Below are 14,627 nucleotides of genomic sequence, written 5' to 3'. Positions count from 1 at the left end.
CAGACTCAAGCGATGGCTTCCCCAGTCAGGAGATCTGCCAGGGCTGGGACAACAAGCAGCCGTGAATCCAGCACTGGGAGGTTGAGCCCGAGCCCTGATTCAGCCTCTTGGCTGTCTGACCTTGGGTAAGTCACTTCTCCTCCCTGACCCTTGGTTTCCTCCATGGAAATGGACCGACTCCGAAAGTACTTTTTATTAACTGTTTAGCAGACCCAACTTCTCCTATGAGCAGAACTTGGGTTTCTTGCTAACAGCAGCACTGAGGCAGTGCTATGAAGTAAAAGGAGGACAAGTTCTGCCCTCTGATGGCCCCGGGTTCAAATGCTAAATTCCCCCACTGAATGGCCTGATGCAATTAACGATCTCCCTGAGCACGCACTTCTGCAAAATGGGTTCATGACTGCTTCCTATGCCAAGGGTTACTGCCAGTATGAGACCCTATTGTGGGGACACAGGCAATAGCATTCCTGAAATATGGAAAGACTGATGTGTCCCCACACCAGGGGTGCAGGAGGGCTATGCAGAGGGGAGCGCTGTCAGCAACTGAGAAAATAGGAGAGCTTCAAGTTCCTGCATTTCCTGAATGACCCCAGCAGACCTCCAGCCACGTTCAGGGGCTCGAGGCCTCTGAGATCTGCCAGGCTCTAGGGTCAGCACTAGCCAGAGGTCAAGGCCACCATTTGCTAGAACAGTCCCCCAGGCTGAGGGGGCCAGGCTAGAGAGAAATGAGGGGGTCAGGGGAGGGGCGGACCCCCCACTGCCATCGCTCCAAGAGAGGAACCGGGGAAGGAGGGACGGTCAAACTGTCACACCAACTGTGACTCAACTGTAAACCCAATCCACAGAGCTGAAGCCCCTGAACTGGAGGGAGGCAAGTCAGAAAATGACCAGATTAAGTGGTTGTCAGGAGGCACGCAAGGACCTCTGGGAGCTGGGAAACCGACTGTCAGCCTGCGTTCCAGAAACAAAGTGACATTTTTGCATGCCTGAGTTTGTGACTAAGAAGTTAATGCACATTGGGGGAGCCTGGGTGGCTCAGTCGGTTAAGCATCTGACTTTGGCTCAGGTCATGATCTCACAATTCGTGGGTTCGAGCCCTGCGTCGGGCTCTGTGCTGACAGCTAGCTCAGAGCCTGGAGACTGTTTCAGATTTTGTGTCTCCCTCTCTCTCTGACCCTCCCCTGTTCATGCTGTCTCTGTCTCTCAGAAATAAATAAAACGTTTAAAAAAAAAGTTAATGCACTTGATGCAGGTAAGGCATATAAGCATAGTAGGCCCTCAAGAGAGGCAGCCTGGTTTTCGGTCTCTTGCTCCTGTTTGTGCCGAAGCTGGTACCCCGGGCACCTGTCCTGTTCACCTTAATTCCCTGGAGGGAAGGAAACACGTGTGTGGTCCTGACCCTCAGAGGTTGGCCCCGGCCTGAGCAGGAGAAAGGCCTGCTCAGTACTGTGCCCTCTCATCCCCTAACAAACCGCGAGGGAGGGTTATCCCCCACACCACCCACTTTACACACTGGGAAGCAGGAACCATGTGAGGGCCTGTGATGTCCCCAAGTCATAGAGGTAGGAATCTGAGGGGCTGGAGTTTATTTCTTGTTTTAACTTTTTTCATGTTTGTTTATTTTTGAGAGAAAGAGAGTCGGCGTGTGAGCAGGGGAGGGGCAGAGAGAGAGGGAGACACAGAATCCGAAACAGGCTCCAGGCTCTGAGCTGTCAGCACAGAGCCTGACACAGGGCTCGAACCCACGAACTGTGAGATCATGACCTGAGCCGAAATTGGACGCTTAACCAACTGAGCCACTCAGGCGCCCCGAGAGGCGGGAGTGTAAACTGGCCCCTGCCTCCCAAAAGGGACTCAGGATGGTGCTTGCTGATGCCCCACTGCGTGCAAGGCCTCACCCCATGGCTTCATGCTCCACACTTGACTGTACCATCTCATGTATTCCTCACGAAAAGGCCCATAAACTACTCCTTCCTGTCTCCACCCCCTCCCACCCCACCCCCCATTTCACGAATGAGGAAACCGAAGCTCACAGAGGTTCCACAACTCACATGGGGTCCCTGAGCTGGCCCGCAGCAGGGCCAGGACTCAGTCCTCGCAGAGGCCCACATCCTCACGTCTGTGTGCCCTGTGACCCCGGGGAGGCAGGTGTGCCTGAATGGAAGCCAGGGAGTGTCCACTCCACCTGTCAGGTGCTGGCATCACCACCTACCTGCCTGCAGTCGGCCATGGACAACACGCAGTATTCCTTCCCTAGTCCCTTCTCAGCTAGCTCTGTGCCAGTCACCCCTCGGAGGTGCCTGCCTTTGCCTCTCTGAACCCCAGTGTTCTCGTGCATGAAACAGGGCCACTAAATCCCACTTCCAAAGGTTCGGGGAGCCGTTGTCTTCGTCCCAAATGCCTCTCCGCCCCGAGCACACCTGCGAGGCGCCCTCCACCCCCACAGCCTGGATCCCAGCCACTAGCTCTCCTGTCCCGGCCTCTTAACGCGGGCCCCCGCAACGGGCCAGAACATCTGCCCGAGAACGCCACGGAACTCTGCCCCTGAGTCGGGGTCCTGCCAGCAAAGANGTCCGCCAGCCGTAAAAGGTTGTGCCTCACGCTCACGCACTCGGGTTTCATGATAATCCGAGTGATGGTTCTCCTGAGGAGGATTAGAGAAAGAACGGCCGGGGGCCCTGTGGGGAGGAGAAACACGGCCACCGTGTACCCGAGGCTGGCGCTGCCGAGAAAGTGGCCCCGTGTGGTCGCTAAACGGAAGACGGTGGGGGGCGGGGGTTGGGGCACTAGGAGGAAAAGGGGGGCTCTTTCCGATGGTTCCAGTGTCCAGGTCAGACCTTCAGCAGCGAGAGCTCTCTCCACCCAGGGTGTGAATGACTACCGGCAACCCCGAACCGCTGTGGCCAGAGTCTGGGAGGTGGGGCGGCCAGCTCGGGTGCTCTCCGAGGCTGCACAGGTACAGCATGAAGCACACACAGGAAGGCCCGGGACACACACGACGAGCCCGGACGACAGGCACACAGCCTCGGGGCTGGGAAGGCAAGAGGGAGCAATAGGGACTGTGGCACTGGAGGCCGCGGGGCCTGGGCCGTTAGCTCCCGCCAGGCCCTGCCACTCAGGAATGCAGGCCCGGGATTGCCAGTCTTCTACTTTCTTTCAAGAGAAGCAGGAAAGAATGGATTTTGTTTTTTAATGTGCAGGTTCCCAATTTTTAAACACTGGCAATGGATGCCAATGTTTTTTTCTTTTTTTTCAAGCGCTACGTGGGCCAAACAAAATATACCCGCAAGCCAAATTTGACTCACGGGCCACGGGTTTGCAATTTCTGCAGTTTTGTGTCATGGTGAAGGCAATGGGATCTGCCTGGATTCAAACCCCAGTTCTCCCATCGACTGGCAGGGTGACCTTGGGCAAGTCACCCAGCCTGTCCAAGTCTCAGTTAGTTCATCTGTAAAATGGGAATAACAGTAGCAGCTACTTGTTATGGCATTTGGGAAAGTTTTATGAAATTTATGTCATGGAAATTGCTTGGCACAATGCCCAGCACATGGCATGCCCTGAAGACATGTTAGCTGTTGATAATAATGTGCCTGGGGGCGGGGGTGAGGGAGAGACAGAATAGCAGCCACGGACAAAGAAGGAGGCCACGAAAAGAGACCAAGAAGGCAAAACAGGACAAAGCCTGAAAATGGCAGCCAAGCATTCTCTATCTAGAATGGCCCTTATGGGATGACTGTCCCCAACCGGCACCAAACTGCCAAGAGAATTTTAGACTGCTTGCACAGTGACCCAAAGTGTGGTGGCCTTCCACTCTCCCCTACCTCCTTCCAGGTGATCACCAAACAGACCTCAAGGAACCTTCTGGATCGCTGCAGAGCAAAAGGTGGATAGGGAGGGGACTCTGCAAGAAGCCAAATGGTCCAGGGCCCAGCTGCGTGGGCAGGGTGACTCTGGCTATGTCCTTTCATCTCCCTCTGAGACTCCATTTGCCCATCTGTATGATGGGATAACTATAGCTATCTCTCAAGATACTGACTGAGATTAGGAATAGGCAGGGTACGGCACTGATGTTCCACAACTGGGGGCTGCCACTACTGGCTATTGCTGTTACAGGTTGTGTCATTAACAGGCCAACAGAGGTGCTTGTCTGACCAGCATCCATCCACCTCTCTTCGGGCACCTATCCCAGTTTCTCTCTGAAGAACCATCCCTTCTCCATTCCCAAAAGAATGGTTCAATTGGTGATGACTCCACCCCACCCGTCAGGCACAGCTGTGTGAATCAGGTGTAGCTCATGAGAGTAGCATAGTCTCCTGGGCCAATGCAGGACATTCATTCAAACTTTGATGGGAAAGAAGGTCTCCCTTTTCCATCAGATGTGTTGTAGCGAGGAGCAGGCCGGAGCTGTGGCAGCCATCTCACTGCCATGTGGGAAGGGCCTATCTAAGAATGGAACCAATACTGAGGAAATCAGAGCAAAGGGTTGGAAATATTCTTGATAACACTACTTGATAACATTACTTGATAACATTAACAACTGGATCCAGCTGTACCTGAAGTTCACACGACACTGAACTATTCCATCTCACGAGCCAAAAAACTCCTTTCTCTGCTTAGACCATTTTGGATTGAGGGTTCTGTATCTCGCAACAAGAACCTCAACAAATCCATGAGCCTTAAGGGTGAGTGAAGAAAATGTCCCACACGTGAGTGGCTCAGTTGGTTGAGCATCTGACTTCAGCTCAGGTCATGATCTCATGGTCCATGAGTTCGAGCCCTGCGTCAGGCTCTATGCTAATAGCTCAGAGCCTGGAGCCTGCTTCATATTCTGTGTCTCCCTCTCTCTCTGCCCCTCCCCCTCTCACACTCTGGCTCTCTGTCCCTTAAAAATAAACATTAAAGGGGCGCCTGGGTGGCTTAGTCGGTTAAGCGTCCAACTTTCTCTTAGGTCATGATCTCACGGTTCGTGGGTTCGAGCCCCGCGTCGGGCTCTGTGCTGACAGCCAGCTCAGAGCCTGGAGCCTGGTTCCCATTCTGTGTCTCCCTCTCTGACCCTCCCCTGCTCATGCTGTCTCTCTCTCTCTCTCTCTCTCTCCTAGAAATAAATAAAACATTTAAAAATAAATAAATAAACATTAAAAAAAATTTTTTTTAGTGTCCCAAAAGGAGAGTTTCATGATTCGGCAGTTCTTACAGGCTGTCAGACCATGCTCTGAGCATGACCACACTATCTGTCTTCTTGCAGGAGTATGGTAATATACTCTGAAAGTCTTTCACAGACGTTGGTCAAGGTTTCTTTAGAACAGTGGTTGTGGATCAGGGGCAGATCTCGTCCCCCACCCCAGAGGACATGCTGCAATGTCTGGAGACATTTTGGTCATCACAGGGGGAGAAGGGGTAGACACTCTGTGCTCCTGGCATCTTGGGGGTGGAGGCCAAGGGCGCTCCCAGACACCCTACAGTGCACAAGACAGCACCCTCCCAATCCAGAATGATCCCATCCCAACATCGACAGTGCTGAGGTCAAGACACACAGAAGCCACACGCGAACCCCTTCTCTAGCCACCTAAGCTCCCTGGGGTCCTCAAGTGCTACATACTTGAAGACAAAAACCAGGCTGTAGGGGGACTTCATATACTTCATGATGTTCTCCTGGGGCAGACAGTGCTGGGACTCTGACCTAACTCAAAGAGGCTGCCCAAAACGTACACCCTAGTTATGCACAACCCCCTCGTGGCTCTGCAGCAGCCTTCCCCGTCACTGTGACAACCACAGCCCACAACCAGCAGGCCAACAGGAAGAGCAGGCGACCTGTCCAAAAACAGTCTCATCTGCTGATACATGCTACACATCTGGCGAAAATGGATCAGACGAATAAGCAAATTACATAAATCCCCCATACCCAATAAAAAGGAAAGATAGTATTCCCTTACTGTCTAGAGTTGCAATTCTTAGTGCATTTCTCCTTAGAACACTAGTCCTGTGAGATAGTCACAGGGGGAAAATAAATGATTCCAAAATCAAATAAACATGGGAAACACAAAAGCCTCCATTACTTTCATGGGCAGCAACAACATGCATTAGCACATTAAAGGCTCTGATAAGACCTGCAGTTAAAAAAAATGTACTTGAATTTCTCTTGGTCCGTATTGTTCAAACTGTACCACACAATCTTTTTTCACTTATAATACTTACTTAATATCCACTGAACTATCATCCCAGAGGACACACATTGGGAAACGTTTCAAAAGAACTACAGAGAAAGTGAAATATAGGATATTAATGAGATGTAAAAGCTGATCCAACAAAATCAAGTAATGGTGGCAACAGACCAAGGTGCTTTGGCCAGAGAACTCTGCCTTAAATGTGTCAGCATGGTTCATCCTAATTTTATTTGAGCATACCTACTTTTTTTTTTTTCTTAATTAAGTAGGCTTCACACCCAGTGCAGAGCCTTATGTGGGGTTGAACTCATAACCCTGAAATCAAGACCTGAGCCAAGATGAAGAGTCAGACTCCTAACCAAATGAGCCACCCAGGCACCCTACCTCTACATTTTTATAGCTACTCCAAGGGGCCTCTGAGGGCTGACCAAGTGTCAGACATTGTGCTAGATACTGCAATTGTGGGGGCAGGGGGAGTCATACTCCAGTGGGTAGTGCAATGTTCAATAGGATTTGGAGAAACTGCTGCAGAAAGGGTCATATTGTTCTGTGACCTTCCCAGAGATCTTTCTGATGTGAAGAACAGGGGCATCTGTCCCTTGAATCCTAAGACCTCCAAGTCATTTCAGGAATATGAAATTACTACATTGTCAGTTATTACTGACCCTGTCAACATTTACCAAAGAGTTGGGCAGAGGGAGCCAGGAGGGGAGAGGAGAGGAGCAGTGGATGGTGGGATCAGCCACCCCCAAGCAGCCTCCTAGGGGAACCGGTCCACCCAAGCCCACTGCATTTCAAGCTGTGTTTGAACAAAGGACAGTCATGGATTGGACAAAAAATGAGCACCTGATTCAAGGGCAGCCCCTTTATTGGCTGGCTGGTGACCTATAAAGAGGCCAGGACAAGAAAGCTCCACCGAGTCGTTTCAAGTAATTGACAAGAATAGGCTCTGTCACTCTGGGCTTCAAACAGGCAAACAGCAAGGGAGGCTGCAAGTTGGTGGCAGAAGAAAAATACACAGGAAGCTGGAGCCGACACTGGCTCCACGGCGTGAAGATTGGTGACCTGCTATGAAGAGAACTGACAGCAAAAAGCCCGCTCGATTCCTGACCTCTGAGCACTCAAACGCAGAGCGGGGAGCTGGCCTCCTGGCTGTTAATCAGGGCGGCTGCGCAGGGAGTGGGTGATTCCGTCCAGCCACAAAGAACCAGTGCTGCTGGCCTTGGCCCACCTCGGCGAGGAAAGGCACGGTTTTGGAGACCGCAGTCAGGAGTACTGCCACGTGGGTAAAGACAGCCGAGTGTGCAAATGCCGGCTGGGAAGGGCCCAGGGGTAACCAGGAGGTACTCCTGGATTCTAGGACCTCACAGTTTCCTATCTCCCCAAGGGAGACTGCAATCATGACACAGTATGGCTAAAGTCACACCTAGAGGTTTGACACGGCTGCCCCGGAAATCACGTGACCCGCAAAACCACAGTATAAACCCTAACTCTTGGAATAACAATGCCCTGGTGCTCTTGACTCAAGGGCTTGGTGGCTCTGAGGGGCGGGGGGTGATGGGTTGGAGGGGAAGAGGGGGTGGTTGAGGTTATGTACTTGTCTTGACAATAATATTCTGCTAACCAAGACTTGGGGCAAAGGGAACAAGGTCAACTTCACTTGCCTGGATTTTACATCCCAGCCAAAGGGTTAGGGAGGCTGCGGCTGCAGCAGAACTACATCACATGCCGCCTGACTTTCACCCCAGGCTTCAAGACCTACGTGTCAGTGACCAACGTCTCAAGGCGACTGTGAGAGCCAGTTTGGTGCAACCACCAGCAGGAGATACAGGCGGCTAAGACCTCCTCTACGACAACCCAGGGAATCGTTGCATGTCAGACCACCGAGCAAGACTTGGGTTCGGTCCACCACATTCACGGAGCCCCCGCTTTGCACTACACACTGTCCTCCGCGCACTTACATGTACGGTCACATTTGTTCTCCCCAAAACAAACAAGTCTCTTGACACGTATTAAACTTCTAAAATAAGGCTGCATATTAAGCCAGAATGGAGTGAACCTTGCAGGCAATTTGAAATTCAGAATTTACCATTTTCTCTTCTCCTTATTCCCTCTTAACTCTCTGCGCCCCCTGACAGTTCTTATAAGAGCTGAATCGTTTGAAGGACTGAGGTCTGTGTTTAGACGTCTCTCGCCTGCCCTGACCAGCCTAGTGTTCTCAAACTCTAAATGGGTGTGAGGATTGCTGCACTGGGTCATACAACACACACCTTACGTGTGGTACTGAATTCACATCTCAAGAGTTTTCGGGAGTCTCTGACTGTGATTTTTCACCCGAAGCGCTCGCTTTGGAATCTGAGTGCCATGAAAGGGGAGAGCCTAGGGTACCGTGACAGCTCTGGAATCACACCGTGGGTCTGTTCATTCAACAAACATTTACCAGTGCCTGGGATCAGGGCTGGGGGCACAAGGGCAGATCATGGTGATGAAGGAAATCAAAAGCCCTCTGTGAACCCAGGCTGGGCTGGCTTCGTCCCATACAGGCCCTGGAGGGAGGAATGATTACAACGAAGTACCTAGTCCTTGGTCACCCCGTCAACGAAGAACAGGGTGAGATTTGAACCCAAACCCACTGCCCCCAAAGGCAGGCCCTCGGATGTGCACACGACTAGCTACAGCACTCAAGGAAAAAGTGGGAAAGCACGAGAGGAGTTCAGGCATGGGGGATTTAGTTCCTGTTCTGCGGGTGGGGCATTTGAGCTGAGCCTTGAAGAACATGCAAAATTAGTCCTGTCCCCTGGGGAAAACATGTGCAGGAGCATCAGACCCTGGGTTTTCTCTACCTGGCCTTTGTCCTCCTTTCTTTTTTGGACCTCAGCACCCTGGTCCTCCCTCGGGATCTGCCTCCCTCCCCTTCTCAGTCTGTATGGTTTGTGGGGGGGGGGGTAGACCCCCCAGGCCCTGACTCCAGGGTGGCTATGGGACCCAGGCCATCACATTCTATTGACCACAGCGACGGGTTTCAGAGTGGGCACATGGCCCAATCTGAGCCAAGGGTCTGAGTCCAGGATTCTTTGGACGTGCCAGGAAGAGAGACATCGCTCCACCCAGAGATACCCAGAGGACAGGATGTGCCCCTGGGGCTGCTAGCAGCCAACGGCCACGATGTGCAGAGAGAGCCTGTCTTCAAATGAGACCGTGAGACAAGACAGGGAGGTAGAGTGAGACCCAAGGGCTGATGGCATAGTTTGAGGCTCCCAGACCCCTGCCTAAAGCTTGCCCATTGCTGGGCTCCCGTGTAACACGAGCCAATAAGTGTGTTCCTCTGCCCAGGCAAGGGTGAACTGGGCTTCTATCCCTGCATCAACAGAGTGAGCAGAGTCGAGGGCTAGAAATAAGGGCCTGAGATGGCCACTGAGACCGTGCTGGACCTTGACATTACTATTCAGCTGGGGATGCAGAAATCAAAATTACTTTTCCACCTGTACCGAGCCCAATACAGATTAGCTGATCAGAACTCAAGATAATAGAACCTCAAGAGCTACAGTGAATCTACTGTGGTTCAAATTCTCACTCTGACAGGGAAACTGGGGCTCAAGGAGAGGCAGGATACGGCCCAAAGTGACACAGAGACCCGGTAGCCCCACAGAGAGTGGGGAGCTGAAGGCACAGTCATGGGCTAGGTCAGATGGAGCGGGAGACAAGGAAGACCCAGATACTGGGCTGGGGGAAGGAAGCAGCAGGGAGGGCCCCTGCAAGAGGCCTTGGACCGGGTGGGCCTTGAAGAGAGCCTGCTTCAAAGTCACATGGAACTGGATTCAGCTCCTCGCTCTGCCATTTTGAAAGCCACTTTCTGTCCACTGTTTATAAGATGGGGTCCAGTTCTTTATTTAACTATGAGTCCTTAAGCCCTGTGGTTACCGTGCCCAAAATGGGACTCTAAAAAGACATATAAGGTCCCGGACTCCAGAAAGTTTACATTTCTGATAAGGGATATAAGAAAATATACAATTTGTGGGGCGCCTGGGTGGCTCACTCGGTTGAGCATCTGACTTCGGCTCAGGTCATGATCTCACAGTTCGTGGGATCGAGCCCCACATCAGGCTCTGTGCTGACAGCCAGCTCAGAGCCTGGAGGCTGTTTCAGATTCTGTGCCTCCCTCTCTCTGACCCTCCCCTGCTCATGCTGTCTCTCTCTCTCTCTAAACTAAACAAAACATTAAAAATATATATATATAATTTGTTTATCATCTGCCTTCTCATGTCATACTGTAGGCTTCCTAGGAGCAGGGATATTTGTTTTGTCACTGTCTACCTCAGTACCTGGCACATAGTAAGCCTTCAATAAATATGTCTTGAACACATACAAGTAAGCAAAGTAATAAAAGGGTAAGTACTATGGAATAAATAGCACACAAGATGCAATAGAGAGTGACATGGGAAGAGAAGTCTCCTAGGAGAAGAGGGTATTTGAGCTGAGACCTGAATGACAAGGAAGCAGCCATAATGAATAACTGAGGAACTGTAGGCTAAGCAGCGGGAACAGCACATGCAAAGGCCCTGAGGCAGAAATGACGCATGAAAAGAAAGCTCTGTAGCTGGAGTGGGAGTGAGAGGGAACTGCGATTGGAAAGGCAGGCAGGGACTAGATTGCTGCAGGTCATGACCAGGAGTTTGAACTTGGTTCTCACTAAGCACAATGGCCAGCCACTGGAGCGTGTTAGGCAGGGCAGTGACATCTGACTTATGTGTTCAAGAGATCACTCTGCCTACCGGGTGGTAGATGGATCTCGGCAGGAAAGACAATAACGTATGTCACACACAGCATCTGGCACACAACAGGTGTTCCACGAACAAGAGGCACACATCACTACCCCTAATGCCACATCCACAAAAGCTCACCAGTGTCCATTCCGGTCCAAGAAATGTGCTCTTTATCCTCTCGGGTTCGGGCTCTGTGTAGCCACCCTCTATGTCCTGTGATGGTCGTAGTAAAGCCAACAGACAAGCTTTGGGGGGAAAATCCCCTCCTCTTGTCGGTTACAGTAACAATCCAGGAGCCACGGCGGGGAGGGGCCGGATGGGGGCGGCGGAGCCGGGGCCTTCTGTTAAATGTTGAGTTGCTCCCAACATACTTTTCAAACATTCGTTTGCTTTTGCCCAGTCTCCTCCGTAAGAGACATGCTTTCGGATGTGTTTTGAAAAATATTCCATATGCTAATGGAATGTCACCATCTGCCAAAGAAGGCAGAGCTGTTTTTAAAGGAAAAACTATTACAGAAATGAGGTATTCACAGAGGGGCACTAAAGAGCCCAAACGTCGCTGACCTGAGGCTGACCTGGGCCGCCTCGTGTTACCAACATGAAAAGGGAGTGAGAAAATCTGAGGCCAATTAACTTCTCTCCCCCCCCCTCCACCTCTCCCTTGCTCGTTTTTCCCCTCCCCTTCTTGGAGACATGATGAAATTTCCTGAAACAAAAACTCGCAGCCCGATCTATAAAATGCTTTCGCCTTTGGTGGAAAAAGCCCCGATGGTCCCTTTTATCTCCTCATTCCTGAGGCGCAGGCCTGGCCCCCGTCTGTTTGTGCAGATGGGCCGCAGGGAACCCTCCCAAGGGCAAGAGAGGCGAGGGCCGGGCCCGGCCGCTGGCTGTTGCGGCCAAGCCTGGCCATCAGGAGAATGGGGCGCCGCGTGGAAGGAGGGGAAGCAGAACTCGGTGTCCTGCGGCACGCTGCGTGGACAGGCACGGTTCCCCAGGACACCGCGACAGCCCGGAGGCCACTGTTTAGAGACGAAGGTTTTCCAAGTCCTACCTTTTCAGCTGCTCCTTCTCCGCCTCCGTCGCTGGCCTGGCCTCCTGTGCCCTTGTCCTAAATGCGACGTTCTTCCTGACCCAGTGTCTGGGCCCTTCTTCGAAAGCCGCCCCTTCCCTCTGCCGAGGCAGCTTCGCTTGACTGTCACTCGGGCACCTGCGATGTCCAAATCCAGCAGCGTCACCCGTCCACCCAAGCCCTGCTTCCCGGATCTGGGAGGCCAAGTTCCCCTCCCGCCAGCTGGGGCCGGGCGCATACCCACCTTACAGCTTTTGCTTGCGTTTCTCGCGGCCCCGGGGCCTGCTTACAGCACGGACGGCATGGTTCAGCTGCCCCACAGCCCGCTGCACACCCGCACACGGTCGTAGTCTCTTCACAGCACGCACTGCCATCAGGACGCACCCGTGAATTCGCCGGTGCGTGGCTACTGCGGCCACCACGCACGTCGTCTACTTCCTGCGGACTAGAAGCTTCCTGAGAGCAGGGGCGGGGCTCCTATCTCCACAGCTCCACCTAGCGGCGCATAGGAGACACGCCAACCGTGGGCGCCCCTGCTAAGGCCTCCTACTCTCTCAACCTGTGTGATCCCAGCGCTCCTGCCTCAAAGCCCCCGGCCCCAAAGCGCCCTCTCTCACCTCCTCAGTGTTCTGCCTTATTCCAGACCTCAACACCCCTCTCCTGAATCTCGACGCCAGCCTTCTAACTGGTCACCTCCGGCTTTAAACCCATCAGCGCCTCCCCGGGCCGCCAGGACAGATGCTCAGCGTGGTCCACAGTCGGGTCCCTGGCACCTATGTTGTCATGTTCNGGGTCCGCTAATGTAAGGGGAAGGCTCCTCGGAGGAGACTGCTGGTCACAGTGCCCGCCCGTGGAGCCCGGAGAGCGGGCGGCGTGGTAAGAGACGGGCGAGACTGGAATCAAGGCTAAGCCCGGCCGCTGACCAGCAAGGTCGACCTGGGCCTCAGTTTCCTTAGCTGTCAAGTGGTACTAACGCGCGGCACCCAGGGCTGTTGTGAGGATTACACGTGTAAAGCCCTTCCCAGCAGGCCTGGCACTCACTGTTTGGTGCTTATGTTTATTCTTGTTGTTGCTAGAGTTGGCGTTGAACCACCCTCTTCCCTGCATGGCCCACCCTCCTCCCCGCCCCACCGCACACACACGCGCGCGCGCGCGCGCGCGCACACACACACACACACACACACACACACGCTGAGGAGGTGAAGTCCTCGCCTGTCCACTCGGGAGATGCTACAGTCTGCCGAGCATACTGGCATGTTGGGGTCTCGTTCTCTACCCAGAAAACACCCCAGGAGGATATAAGTTGACTGCTTTTAAAGCTGAGTTATTCTAAATTTCAAAACCAACAAAAGTAACTTGGCACAGATACTGTCCATCTGGTCCACCTCCCTCACTGCACCGACTGAGCAGCCCGGGCCCTGGTTACCGACGGGAGCACTCACTGGGGACGGTCAGCAGAATTCCCAGGGCCAGTTCCTGTGTTTCCCCCTCAAGAGGCCCAGACAGGCCTCGGGCTGCCGGAGCACGTTTGATTTTGTCCCATCTCCCACCATCCTGACCCCTCACCCTTATCATACCTTCCTCTGCTCTGGACGTTCTTTACCACCTGCTTAAAAGCCACAGTCAGAACTGGCACTGAAGGTATATTACTACCCGTACAATGCTTTGAGTAAATCTAAATTTAGATTTTAGATGAGGTGCTTTAGGTCCTGCCATTTAATTCCTGAAGAGATTTTGAAATACTGTCTCTGCTTCCTAGACGAAGGTTAGGTTCAGGGCAGAGAATGTCCTTGCTCTTGGGGCTGTTGCCAGTTAGGCGGCAGAGCTCCAGTCTCACACTGGGTCTCATGACCCCAAAGTGCATGCTCTTTTCCTCTCTGCCACGCGGTAGAGCAGAGACCCCCATGGGATATCTCTGGGTGTGATATCGAGTTCCAAAAGCTGCAGTGTTTTAAGAGCATTCCTTCTCGGCCCCCCAGAGCAGCAGGGCATTTTTGAGGGTAAGACACAGCCCACGAGAAAGGGCCACTGGATTCAAAGATGGTGGTAGAGGGGTGGAGGGAGAGCTCGCCAGAACACCAGCTTTAAGCTGCTCCTTGGGCATGATCCCACTACAGATGGCGTCTGTGGCTCTGTCACCCCTAGGTCCTCCCAGGCCAGTCCAACAACCTACCTACTCTGGAAAATACGATGAAGCAATTTCTAGAACAGGATGAGTAAAAAGCCAGAAAATTGAAGAGCAATCAATAATACGACTCCATTTACAGGATTCTGCTTTCCAGTTTACCCTACATGCACAAAGAAAAAGTTACTTATGACCTGCGCTATAATTCTTTCACATGGCTACACATGACCAATAAATACTCGTCCACACTGGATTAGGATTTCAGTGCATTTGGTGTGTGGGGTCCAACACCACATCCTCGGGCCCGTTAATGCCTGAAGACAGTCATGTGCGCAGTCATCCCACACGGAAGTCTGCACGTCTGTGAGGTCTTAGACCCAGCGTCAAGCAAACCAACTGGAGCTTGGGGGTCTTGGAGCTCCCAGAATTTTCTCCAGTTGGAAGACCAAGTCGATCCTGGGTCTAAAGCCGGCCTTGCTGTAATGTGAACTCAGTCCCAGCACAAA

General features: G+C 52.6%; 1 long non-coding RNA gene across 1 annotated transcript in view; it reads right to left on the bottom strand.

Moving 5' to 3' along the window:
- The window catches only part of LOC144225898 (uncharacterized), a 111,622-nt gene extending 99,217 nt beyond the window's left edge, over positions 1-12,405 (bottom strand). Inside the window, exons 1-2 of the long non-coding RNA XR_013333462.1 lie at positions 12,241-12,405; positions 11,979-12,134 (exon numbers count right to left, since the gene is read on the bottom strand). This is a non-coding gene — a long non-coding RNA (uncharacterized LOC144225898). The remainder of the gene's footprint in view (positions 1-11,978; positions 12,135-12,240) is intronic.
- Between the last annotated feature and the right edge of the window lie 2,222 nt (positions 12,406-14,627).

Source organism: Crocuta crocuta, unplaced genomic scaffold, assembly GCF_008692635.1.
Source record: "Crocuta crocuta isolate KB4526 unplaced genomic scaffold, BGI_CrCroc_1.0 scaffold131, whole genome shotgun sequence".
Taxonomy (NCBI): Eukaryota; Metazoa; Chordata; class Mammalia; order Carnivora; family Hyaenidae; genus Crocuta; species Crocuta crocuta.
The sequence above is the reverse complement of the archived record's forward strand: the minus strand, read 5'-3'. Positions and strand labels throughout refer to the sequence as shown.